Source organism: Enhydra lutris, unplaced genomic scaffold (genome assembly GCF_002288905.1).
Source record: "Enhydra lutris kenyoni isolate GAN:26980312 unplaced genomic scaffold, ASM228890v2 scaffoldscaffold16, whole genome shotgun sequence".
NCBI classification, from domain to species: domain Eukaryota; kingdom Metazoa; phylum Chordata; class Mammalia; order Carnivora; family Mustelidae; genus Enhydra; species Enhydra lutris.
The window spans coordinates 25,408,072-25,420,953 of NW_019154100.1; positions in this window are offsets into that span (position 1 = coordinate 25,408,072).

Sequence of the window (12,882 nt, forward strand, 5' to 3'; positions counted from 1 at the left end):
CACATCACAATTGGTTGAGGTTTCTAAGTCTTCTAACAATAAGTTTCCCTCCATCTTTCGTTGTTGTTCTTATAAGGTTTTGTTGTGGGTGGTGGTTGGTTGGTTGGTTTTATTCTGTTGTTTTGTTTTATGTTGTGTTCATTTGTTCTGTGGAGTTTCCCACAGTTCGGATTTTGTTTACTGCATCTTTTGGAGTTGTTGAATGTGTTCCTTTGTCCTCTGTTTTTTCCATAAATGGGTGGTTAGATGTGGAGGCTTCACCAGTTTTAGGATCTGCTGCTTTGGGAAGAAGTCATAGGTGGTGCTCTGTATTCTTGTCAGTAGGCACGGAGTATCCAGATGTCTGTTGCGTTTTTGTGATGTTAGCTGTCATTGATAATTATTGTCCAGATCCATTAATTCACGGAGGATTGGGGAATGATGGAGTTCTCCCTTAATATAATAGCTGGAATACTTTTATAAAGAAAAATTTTCCTTTATCAACTTCTTGGTTACCAAGGTAAAGTTTGTACAAAAAGGTCAGAATACTTGATCATTTCCCTTTATTTATCTGTCTTCAAAATACTGTGCCAGTTTCCTGGCAGTGAGCTCTGTTTGTCTTAGTATCATTTTGAACTTAAGCGTTTAAACATATTTGATGTGTTTCAATCTATTGTAGTTACTGTGGTAGACCATGTCCCATGTCCTGACCCCAGGAACCTATGAATATGTTCCATTATATGGCAAGGAGAAATTAAAGCAACAAATGGAATCAAGGTTGCTAACCAGTTGACCTTAAAATAGGGAGATATCCTGGATTACTTGAGTGGGCCCAATGTACTCACAAGGGTCCTTAAACATGGAAGAGGGAGGAAGAAAGAGGAGGTCAAGAGTGACGGGATCTGAGGACCCAGCATTTGCATCTTCAAAAAGGTGGAGGAAGGTGGTCATGAGTCAAGGACTGCAGGCAGTCCCCTTGCATTTCTTGGAAAGTCATGCTGGTAAAGACAAGCTGGAAAAGGCAAGGAAACAGATTTTCCCCTAAGGCTTCCAGAAAGGAATGCAGTCCTGCTGACTTCTTGATTTTAGCTCAGTGAGACCTGTGTTGGGCTTCTAACCTATAGAACGGCAACTTTTTGTTGTTTCAAACAACTAAAGTGTGGTAATTTGTTATAGCAACAACAGAGGACTAGTACAGTTACTATCCTTACTGATGTTCATATTAATTTGTCTTGGCCAGTTACTATCCTTTTCAAACTGGCTTCCAGATCCTTGAGTTTTCTTGCTTTCTGGTATGACAAGATGTTTCTGGCTCACCTACTGGTAAACTCTTTGAGTTTGACTTCTACCTAAATTTATCTTGTTCTCTTGACTGTAACCAGTAATCTTAAACAGGAAAATCCAGTCCTTACAGTTTGTGTCTTCTCTGTAGCGCTTGACACTACTCCTTTCCTTTCCAAAAGACATCTCTCCTCCCCTATGATAGGGCCACAGGATCTTGGTGCATTGCCTTTTCTGGGTCTTGCTTCCTAACCCCCTAAGGCTGTCCTCAGGCCTCATTTTTTCTTTCTCCACACGGGTCCTTACTAATCCTGTGCATGCAACATTCCCCCCATGCCAGTGGTTCCTTAACCTGTATTTCTCTCCCTCATCTCTCCTCGTACCATAAAGGACCTCGTCTCCAACTGCTTGTTATTGGTAGCTGTCACCTATACAAGTGGCCTGTACCTCAAATTCATGGCAAAACCTTAACTGCTATAGTCCCTCATCTCTCTTTTTTTAATTTCTGCTGATGGTTCTCTTTGACCCTCAAACCTGGGTGCTATTTTAAAATCTTCCTTGTCCTGAGACCCTCCTAAAACAAGAAATATAATTGCCACCAAATAGTTATAATATTTTCACTTTCATTTTGTCATAAGAAATAAGAATTTTTAAAGTTTGTTTTGCTCTTGAGCATCCGTTTATGGACGCTGACCTCCCATGAGAAGCCAAATAATCTCCCGAGGTTGCTTTGTGAGCAGGGACCTAGAGCATGGGGGTTTGATGGTTGGAAGAGTTAATGGTGTTCAGCGAGGATGATGTGAGTATTTGGGTCTTCTCACGGGACGGCAACATTTGAAGTCTTTGCTAAGCCTCCCTCTTCCCTGAGAAAGCTTAGGTGATTCCTACCAACACTTCTGCAACCTTTCTATGCGCCCCTGCCTAACCAAACCTTTTTTGATTTCCTTAGAAATATTAGTGTCATTCAGGCATTAAAAAAAATCACAAATTAACTGAGACTGGCATCTACTAAATTAGGGGTAGATATAAGTCCCTGTTTAACACTTGATATAACTTTTAAGAAATAACATTTGAGGGGCAGTTGGTTAAGCGGCAGAGTCTTGACTTCGGCTCAGGTCATGATCTCAGGGTCCTGGCATCAAACGCTGCCTCAGTCTCCCCACTGCTCAAGGACTCTCCCTCTCCTTCTGCCCCAGCCCCTGCTATCTCTCTTTCTCTCTCTCAAATAAACAAATAAATCTTAAAAAGAGAGAGAGAGAAATATCACTTGAAAGGGGCTATTTGTATGTATGCCACAATGCTAGATGCAGGCCTTAGTGGCCCTGTGGCTCACTGTGGAGCTTAGCGCCCTCTTGTGTTCACTACAAAGCCAACCACAGCGGCTCCCCAGGATTTGCCCATCATATTTTGAACGGTATCTCTTATTTTATAGAGTGTCTGAATTTGGCTATCGGTTCTTAAAAGGACCCTTCACTCTGAGAATCATGTACACAGAGCCAGCTCTAGGAAAAACTGAGGATGTAAAATTATTTAGCTCCTTTATTTTCTCTTTCATCCTCGTCTCTCTCCCAACAATTTCTTTTCCCCCATTTTATTCCCTCCAGAGCTCCCAGATTATATCTGATCCTGTGACTTATTAAGTCATCTAAATTTACATATTTGTTTATGCTTCCAAGAAATGTTTTCATATATTGGGCACCAAACCCTGTTGTCTAGCGAGAACCAAAGAGAACTCAGTTGGCTGCGTCAGATGATGAAGAGCACGGAGTGGAGAGAGGAGGGCATGAGGAAGAGGGGAGCTGGGAGGCAGTTCTACTTCTCTGTGACCTCCAGATAATGTCCAGTGTTCTGAAAGAGTCTGGAAAATGACTAAACACAGGTGGGGGAAATGACTTGACTGACAGCTATGGGCTTTAAACCTCCATCACCATACTCACCAGCTGCATAAACTGAGACGAATTATTTAATCTTCCTGAGCTCTAATTTCCTAATCTTTAACATAGTAATAATATCTACCTCACAGGGGTATTAGGAGGACTACATCAAATAATGTATGTTGCATGTTAATAGTATATGAAATATATACAAAAAATTAATGTTGAATTTTAAAAAACAGACATGAGGCAAACATAACACTCAAAGGCCAATTCAGGACAATATGAAATTGCTTATTTTTGTACTGAATGATTCAGAGAGAGAAAAGGACATATTGCTCTGGTAAATGGTTATTTAAAAACAAAGTGTCATAGCTCTAGGATCCAAAGGGAAAAACGTTTAACCTCAGAAAGAGCTGGCTTTTTAGCCAAAAGCATGGAACTAACTGTAAAGAAAGGGACAGGTTCACAAACTCTTCCAGAATCTCAAAACGGCAATGACAGCTACAAATCAAAGAAAAGGACATTTGTACCCTAACTCAATGTTAAGACCCCACCAAATATCCAGGATATACTAAACAGGATTAAATTATACACAGTCATGAAATTCTTCTGGCTCTCCCTTCAGAAAACTTAAATAAACATTAATTTTGAACTTCGTGTAAGGCCTTTAATGGACATGCCAGTCCTAGGGACTGCCATGCCCACAGTTATTTCCTCCTTGAGAGTCCCAAGCTAACTGAAGTAGGCTCTTGCTAGATTGTTTCTGTGTTAAAGAAGACCACCAATTAGGACAGAGGTGGGCATCTGGAAACCTATGAAGTGGCTTGGTTTAAAACAGTTCTACTTAACAGGAATAATTAATAAGGTAATTGGACTTTCTCCCTCAGGTGGTTGAATGAGAAAGAGCTAATTGGTAACAGGTGTAGACAAGACATAAAAGAGAACCAATATAAGACAGGAGTCATATTAATGGCGGCATGTTAGGTTAACATCCTTAGATCCAACAATTCCTGCTGGAGGAGCAAACGTGTTAATCTGGCCCCTAGAGCTAGCTTAGACCGTGAATGGTGCTATTCTTCGAAGCCTGAATGATAACGGCCTCCATCCTTGCAATGAGTTTTTTCCAGTAAACCCCCACTACGTGAGATAGTGTGAGATCTCTGGTTCATGCAATCAGAGAGTAATTAACAACAGTCTGGGGATTGAAATTAAAGGAGACAGTCTCTGCCATCATTAAACTTAAATTATGGTTGGGGAGACCGTGCATATTAATTCATGGAACGTTAAGTGCTAGGGATACAAAGATAAATAGAACACAGACCCTCTGCTCCAGCGGGAAATGGGCAGTGTGAAGGGGATGTCCAGCATGCAGAAGGGATAGGGGAGAGGCAACTTACTAATGGTTGTACCAAGAATCTGGGTGTTTTTTTTTTTTTTAGAGACAACAAGGTACATAAAAGCCTCAATATTCTTTGTGTGTTCTCAGCCACTAACTGGTCCTTAGGTGTAATAGTCCTAAATTTTGTTATCAGCGACTACAAATGTTCTGTGTGTCACTGCATTTTAACTGTTCAGTCAGGGTGATGGACTGTTCTGTGTCGTCCACAGTCTCTTTGGGGGTGATTCCGATGACTACAATGGGTTGAGGTTAGAAATTGTTTGTGGCATCAGACACTGAGAATTAGGGGCCGAGGGCAAAGCTGTGTTTGAAAGAGTAAGGGCTTTGGACTCAGACTTGACTTTGAATCTTAGTTCTACCACTTACTATTGAGCAATGTAACGTTTCTCAGCTTCATTTCCTGACAAAGTGTATTCAGTAATCCCCCCAGCCCTACCATGCATAGGGCTGTTGTGTTAAATGAGACCAGGCATAGAAAACACCTGATACCCATGCAACTGGAGCACAAAGTCTCAGAACTATAAAATAGCTACCATTTCTGTTTTTAATAAAGATCTTTGACCCTGCTTACCAACAGAGTCACAAACTGACTCATTTATAATTTACAGAAGAGAACGCAACCTACGAAAGGGCTATGAAGGCTTTTATTTCAGGAATAATTGGAAAGACAGAAGGAAATATATCTATGAATGTCAAAATGAGCCTTCTTTCATGCCTGATTTGGAACTGACAAAGCACTTCAGAATTATCAACAGGGAGAGAGGAGGATTTAGAAGGCAGGCAATACTACTTTTCAGAAAACAAAACAAAACAAAACAAAGCAAGCCTACGTGGTTTCACTCTGGCCTGGGATGCAGAGGGACGCTGGTGTGGGGTCTGGAACTAAACGCTGGCAGGTTGCAGGGAAGGAGAGAGGTCAGCCCTCTGTCATTGAAGCAGGACTCAGATGCCGGGCAAGTTCCTTACAGAGGCAGGTCCCAGGATGGAGCGGGAGGAGAGCAGTGCAGGGGGCCTGCTGCTCACTTCTCACACATGGGACCTGCCACGAAGTAGATCGCAGCTACTGTTTGAAGATAATGGAGAAGAAGTCAGGTCTTGAAAAGATCAAATCTTAGAGAAGGGAGGATTTGAGAGAGAAACGAGCCCACAGTGTGTAGCCGCATTTTCTTTCTGGGCAATGACTCATTCTGGGCGTGGGTCAAAAAGTCCAAGAATCCAGGGGAAGTACTTGGGCAGAGGGCCTCTACTAAAAGGTAGAGAAACTTCTCTGGGATGAAGAAACGAAAAGTAGAAAATGGAAGGCTGAATGTCTCTAAGAAGGGGCAAAATGTATACCAACATCCTGCCCTTAAGACATTTGCCATATTTTTAAGCTGACCAAAGTTAAGGAGCCAAGCAGACAGGCTCTAATGAGCCTGACGGAGTTTGTGTCAGTCTAGGAGTGCTGAGCAGACAAGGGTAGAGTTCAAGACTCACCTTGGGATGAGCCTAGTCAATTCCCCACACTCGATCTCATCCAAAAGGCTTCTGGAACCCTAAAAGGCTACACTTTAACACCAGGGTTGAATCAGATGTAGAAAAAGCCTTTCCAAAATTTCAGTCCAGCCTTGAGCCAGCTCAGTCTCTAAATAGATTGAGATAATCAGCCTCCATTCTAACTACCCTGCAAAGAAAGAGTGAACTTCCTCTGGAGGAAGATATCATCCAGAGCCACCATAATCTTTAATGCTCCATGTCAGCCTTCAATGAAAAATTACTTGGCATGTCCCTAGGCATGTGAGGTGGAAAACCATAATCACCTGTGACCAACAAAGAATAACCAGCCCCTAAAAAGGAAGTAGGCCATCAAGGTGTTATCAACAGAGTTGTGAAAAGGATTTAAGTTCCCTGGTTAGCTTTCTGTAAAAAGGTCACAGGCAACCCTGTTGGGAACCCTCTCACTCTTGAGAGCTCTATCTGTATCTTCACATAATAAACTTCAGGCACACACACACACACACACACACACACACACATTACTTGGCATGCCAAGAGAAAGGTCAAAATGACTGAAAATTGATGGGAAAAAAAGAAGACAATAGATCTGTAAGTGATCCAGATACTGACACTACCAGCCAAGGACTATAAGTCTTACAATTAAGGACAAAAAAAGAGTCATATCTTGAAGATATAAAGTAAAGATTGCAATAAAGTAATACTTACAGTAAAGCAAATGAATTTTTTGGTTTCCCAGTGCATATAAAGGTTATGTTTATATTATACCATAGTCTATTAGGCGTGAAATAGCCTTACCTCTTAAAAATATGTACACACTCTAATTAAAAATACTTTATTTCGGGGTGCCTGGGTGGCTCAGTGGGTTAAAGCCTCTGCCTTCGGCTTGGGTCATGATCTCAGGGTCCTAGGATGGAGCCCCAGGTCGGGCTCTCTGCTCAGCAGGGAGCCTGCTTCCCTCTCTCTCTCTGCCTGCCTCTCTGCCTACTTGTGATCTCTGTCAAATGAATAAACAAAATCTTTAAAAAAAAAACAAACTTTATTTCTGGGGCACCTGGTTGGCTCAGTAAGCAGAGTGTGTGACTCTTGACACATTCAAGGGTGTGGGTTTGAGCCCCATATTGGGTGTAGAGATTACTTATAAATAAAATCTTAAAAAAAAAACTTTATTGCTAAAAAATGCTTTCAGTGCGTTGTCATCCTTTTGCTGGGGGAAGGTCTTGCCTCCATGTTGACGGCTGCTGCCTGATGGGCTAGTGGTTGCTTAAGGTCAGATGGCTATGACAATTTCTTCAAATAAGAGCATAGGGAGGTTTGCTACATCAACTGACTTTTCCTATCATGAATGATTTCCTTGTAGCACGTGATGCTGTTGGATGACATTTTTACCCACTGTAGAACTTTCAGAATTGGAGTGAATCCTCTCAAACCCTCGCACAACTTTATCAACTAAGTTATGTTCTAAATTCTTTGTTGTCATTTCAACAATCTTCACGGCATCCTCACCAGGAGTGGGTAAGATTCCATCTCAAGCAATTACTTTCTTTGCTCATCCATAAGAAGCAAGTCCTCATCTTTTCCTTTGCATTCACAGCTTGACTATTTGGCACAAGAGGCCTCGCTTTTCGCCTGTCTCAGCTTTTATGACATGGCTTCCTCACGAATCTCAGTCATTGCTAGCTTTTGAATTAAAGTGAGAGACTGACTCTTCCTTTCACTTGAACATTGAGAGTTCATTGTAGGGTTATTAATTGGCCTAACCTCAGTACTGCTGCCTTGGGGAAAAAGAGGCTCAAGAAGAAGGAGAGAGATGGGGAAACAACCAGTGGAACAGTCAGTCAATTGAGAACTTCTCAATTAAGTTCTCCATCTTAAGTGGGTGTGGTTTCTGGCACCCCACCCCCAAACAATTATAATAGTAACATCAGTGATTACTGGTCACAGATCACTGTAACAAATGTAATAATATGGTAAAATTTGAAATATTGCAAGAATTATTGAAGTGTGATATAGAGACACAAAGTGAACAAATGCTGTTGGAAAAATTGTGCCAATAGACTTGCTTAATGCAGGATTGGCACAAACCTTTAGCTCGTGAAAAAGAAAAATGTAGTATCTGCAATGTACAATAAAATATGATATGCCTGTAGATTTCACCAGGGAATTGGAAATTATAATGATCATGACTGGAGTGGTTTAATATAGGAGGCAGGGAAACTAGTTTTAAGAGTATGGCAGGCTTTCTTAACCTTGGCCGTATTAACACGTCAGACCAGAGAATTCTTTGTTGTGGGGGCTGTTCAGAGAACTGTAGGATGTTCAGTAGCATCCTTGGCCTCTACCCACTAGATGCCAGCCGACAGCATCCCTCCACAGTGGTAACAACTAAAGATGTCTCCAGACATTTGCCAAATGTCCCCTTCCCTCGCCCAAGCTGGCACATTTACCCCCAGTTGAGAATCATTGTGCTACTACAATAACACAGATGGAAGATAAGGCAGAACAAATTAGGAACTGATTTGAATGACAGTTCATACATAGAAATGAAAATACAAAGTGGTGAGTGAAGAATGATAGAGTGGGGCAAATCTAGGATATATGACTAACCATATAATTCATATTTTGGATGCTATAATATTCAAGATAGGAAATATAAAAGGATCATGTTTTGGGGAAAAGTTAATGAATTTATTTTGGGATATGTTATATGTGCTTGTATCAGTTTCCTTTTGCCATTGTAACAAATTACCATAAACTTCAAATCTTATAGTTCTGGAGGTCAGAATCCCAAAATGGGTCTCAGTGGCCTAAAATCAAAGCATTGGAAGGGCTGGTTTCTTCTGGAGATTCAAAAGAGGAATCCATTTCTTGTCTTTTCCAGCTTCTGGAGGCTGCCAGCATTTCTTGGTTTGTAGCCACATCACCCCAATCTCTGCTTCCATTGTCATATTGCCTTCTTCTCTGACTCATCAAGCCCACCCAAATAATTCAAGATAAATTCTCCACCTCAAGATCCTTAACTTGATCACATTTGTAAAGTCTCTTTTGCCATCTGAGATAGCATTCATAGGTCCCAGGGATTAGGGCATGGAGCTATTTGGGTGGCCCCTTTTCAGCCTACTGCAGTGCCTAGGGGATAATCCAAATAAAGATGTCCAAAAGACAGTTGAGCATATGGCTTTTGAGCTCAAGAGGGATTTAGACTGTAGTTATAGATATGAAGTCACTGGCATGTGTGTGGCTATGCCAAAGGAGGAAATGTAAAGAAAAATATCAAAGAGGTAGCTGTGGGGAGTACTCTTATTATAAGAGGTGGGCATCTGTTAGGATTAGAAACAGCTGCATATAACAGAAACTTAAATAACAATGGCTTAAATAAGAAGGAAGTTTATTAAACTACTAAAGAAGTCTGGGTTAGTATGGCACTTTGACCACATTATCAATGTGCTAGTTCCTCCTTTCTTTCTGCTCTGCCATTCTAAGGTGTATGGCTTCCATCTCCAATGATGCAACATAGTAAAAAATGGCTGCCAGGGTTTTGCCATCCTATCTAGTTTCTAGGCAGGAAGAAGGGAAGGGGTAAAAGGGCAATCCTCCCAGCTGAGTCAGCTCTCTCTAGAGATTTCTTGTTAAGTTCCACCCAACTGACTTCGACTTGACCCACTGACCACACCTAGGGAAGTTGGAGAGTATAGTCTTTTTATAGGTATATTACCACCCTAAAAAAAAAAAAAGAAAAAAAAGAAAAAAAGAAAATCAACGTTTTGTTACTAAAAATGAAGGGGAGAATGGTATTAAGTAGGCAAAGAGCAGTGTCTTTGAGAATGGACAACACACAGACACACACAAAACCAAAAAACTCTACAAATGAGGCTGACAAGGAAAGATCAGTGAAAGAGGAAATGAACCAAGGGTGGGGAGTTTGGAGCTGTATCCTGGAGGGTGGCTCCCTGTCAAAAAATTGTTGGATTCAGAAATTGCACCTGCATGTAGAAGGCCAAGGATAAAGTCCTTAGCTGTTTACTTGCAAGATATTTTGCTGGAGAACCAGCACAGGTAAAGGGGACAACTGTTCCAGCTAAGAGGGTTTCTTAGAAAATCACACACCTTGCCTGAATTCTCTTGTATCATCTAATAGAAGTCTTGGTTTTGAACTGCTTCATCAACTTCAGGATGGAGAACAGAAAGCAAACTATCAGAGTTTTCAGGTAGGATATCCACAAAAAGAATTTGGCACATGCAGGCCACCTTTAGTTTTGCTATGCTATAAAAGAGCACTGGAGTCTTTACCTTGATTTACAATACTTCCAATACTTCACCTTGAGAGATACCATGTTGGGAAGGGGCAAAATAAGCAGGCCCTTCCTGTTTTTCCACTAAACATTGGCTCTTTAAAATCCCTTTTCCCCCTAACATTATGTACATACCAAGAAACCAAGTATTTTACCCTACTCTGATTCAGGAGACTCACAAAAAAATCTTTCCCACAGATCTCTTCCCACGGTCTCTAACCTGGGTACTGTTTGTTTGGCTAGAATAGTGGTATTTTGTTAAAACACACATGATCCATCCAAGACTTACACAAGGTGCTGGTTTCTAGAATCAACATTCTTTAAAAATACAACTACTGAATATGGCTCATGGCTAGTTGTAACCGCTGTGCCAAGACAGGACACAAGCACTAGGTAGTTCTTCCCAGGCAAGGGCCTTGAAGGTGGTATCCTACTGGGACCTGGATTAAGCCTCCAGGTAAATCCTGCTGGAAGGTGGAGCAGTGGAGGGCTGGAGTCAGCCTCTTAAACACTGCCCCCTAAGCTGCTTTTATTCTTACTATTTTCATTATTATTATTTATTTGAGAGAGTTAGCAGAAGGGGGAGGGAGGGAGACTGTGCTGAGCACAGTGCCTGATGTGGGGTTTGATCCCCAGTCTGAGAGATCACGACTTGAGCTGAAACCAAAATTTAGATGCTTAACCAACAGCCACACAGGTCGCCCTCTAAGATGCCTTTAATGCACATGGTCCCATCTTGATTTGTCTCCTTTCTTGTTTACCTTTAAAGATTCAGAATTGGCAGACTGGCATAATCCCAGTAAGTACACTACTAAGGGTATTAACAAGTTTGTCTTTGTTAGGTTGCTGGAAAAATTAGACACACAAGTGTATGAAAATTAGGTGCCCATTTAACCCTTTGACATCTTAGACCTCCCTCCAAATAGCTCAAGGTAAATGGAATTTCATGGATGTTGCACTTCATTGATTCTTATTCCTGGTCATTGTAATAGGGAATGAGGTATCCCCCAGTGAGTGAGCTACTAGAATTATGGACTGGAGTCATGGATACAAATCCTTAATTCCAGGCACTTCTCTTCCATTATACCACTTCAGTTAGGAATCCTCTTGGTCTCCCTTCTGTGCAATCTGTCCAGCTATCAATTTAACAAATTGTACTTCCCACCCAATTAAAAATTAGCTATCATTTGAGTGTGCAGAGTGCTAAGCACATTCTCGTTTAACCCTTACAACAACCCTCAGGGCTATTGTAATTAATGTCAGTTGACAGAGGAGTTAACTTAAGGCACATAAGTGTTACTGTGCAGGATTCCAATAGGTCCCGTCAGCACAGAGTTCAGATCCTTCAGATTATCATCCTCTAATACTCACCAAATGTAGTTTCATCTGACAATATGATATGCTCCAACTCAGGGTGGGTGACTTAGAAAACCTATAGATTTCCCATATCCTACCCAAACTGTAAAGATTTTCTATGTCTTGGTCCAGATGTATTATCCATGCTGAACTATAATTTCATTAAACTGAGTAAGAAAAGCTGCATTTCCAGAACTTAGTGTATTTGTTCTGTTGGAGTATGGGTCCCAAAGTGAAGTTCCCACACTGAAATGAAAGCAAGCATTTAGCACTTCAAACTTCTATAGGAGAAGAGGCAGAAGACATAGGATTGGAGTTGGGTGTTACATTGACCATGCTGCTAAGTGTAACATCTGGAGCTCCTGTTGATGTCACTGAACATTCTAAACCATATCTGAATTAAGAATTGTTGATGGTGGGGGATAGGAGACAACAAAACCCTTCCTTCTAGTCAGGAAGTAAAGAACTCCTACCTGAAATGGGAGGCAAGGTCATCCATCTACTGTGAGAACAGGGGAGAGGGGTGAGAGAAGCTTGAGGAGCATTTTATAAATTAACCATGAGGAAGACTGGGGGAGAATGATTATAAGGACACTTGTGCTGGGTGTCTGCTGGTTCAGTTGAATCAGAGGTTTACAACAGTGCTGCCAATTGGTAGATGGATTTTTTTTTTTTAAGAATTTATTTATTTATTTGACAGACAGAGATCACAAGTAGGCCGAGAGGCAGGCAGAGAGAGGAGGAAGCAGGCTCCCTGCTGAGCAGAGAGCCCGATGCGGAGCTCGATCCCAGGATCCTGGGATCATGACCTGAGCCGAAGGCAGAGGCTTTAACGCACTGAGCCACCCAGGCGCCCCAATGTATGTTTTTTTCCAGTAATGCTCAGATTGGGTGTGGAAGTGGACAAGGCAGATAGATGGGCTGCTCCCAGGCCGGGTGTGTGTAGAGCAGATGCCACAAAAAGCAACACAGGTGACAAATTACAGGCTACAGGCAACACACTGATTGAAAAAACACTGAGGGGCGCCTGGGTGGCTCAGTCATTAAGCATCTGCCTTCAGCTCAGGTCATGATCCCAGGGTTCTGGGATCGAGCCCAGATCAGGCTCTCTGCTCTGCAGGAAGCCTGCTTCTCCTTCTCCGCTTGTGTTCCCTGTCAAATAAATAAAATCTTAAAAAAAAAAAAAAAAAGATACACTGAAATT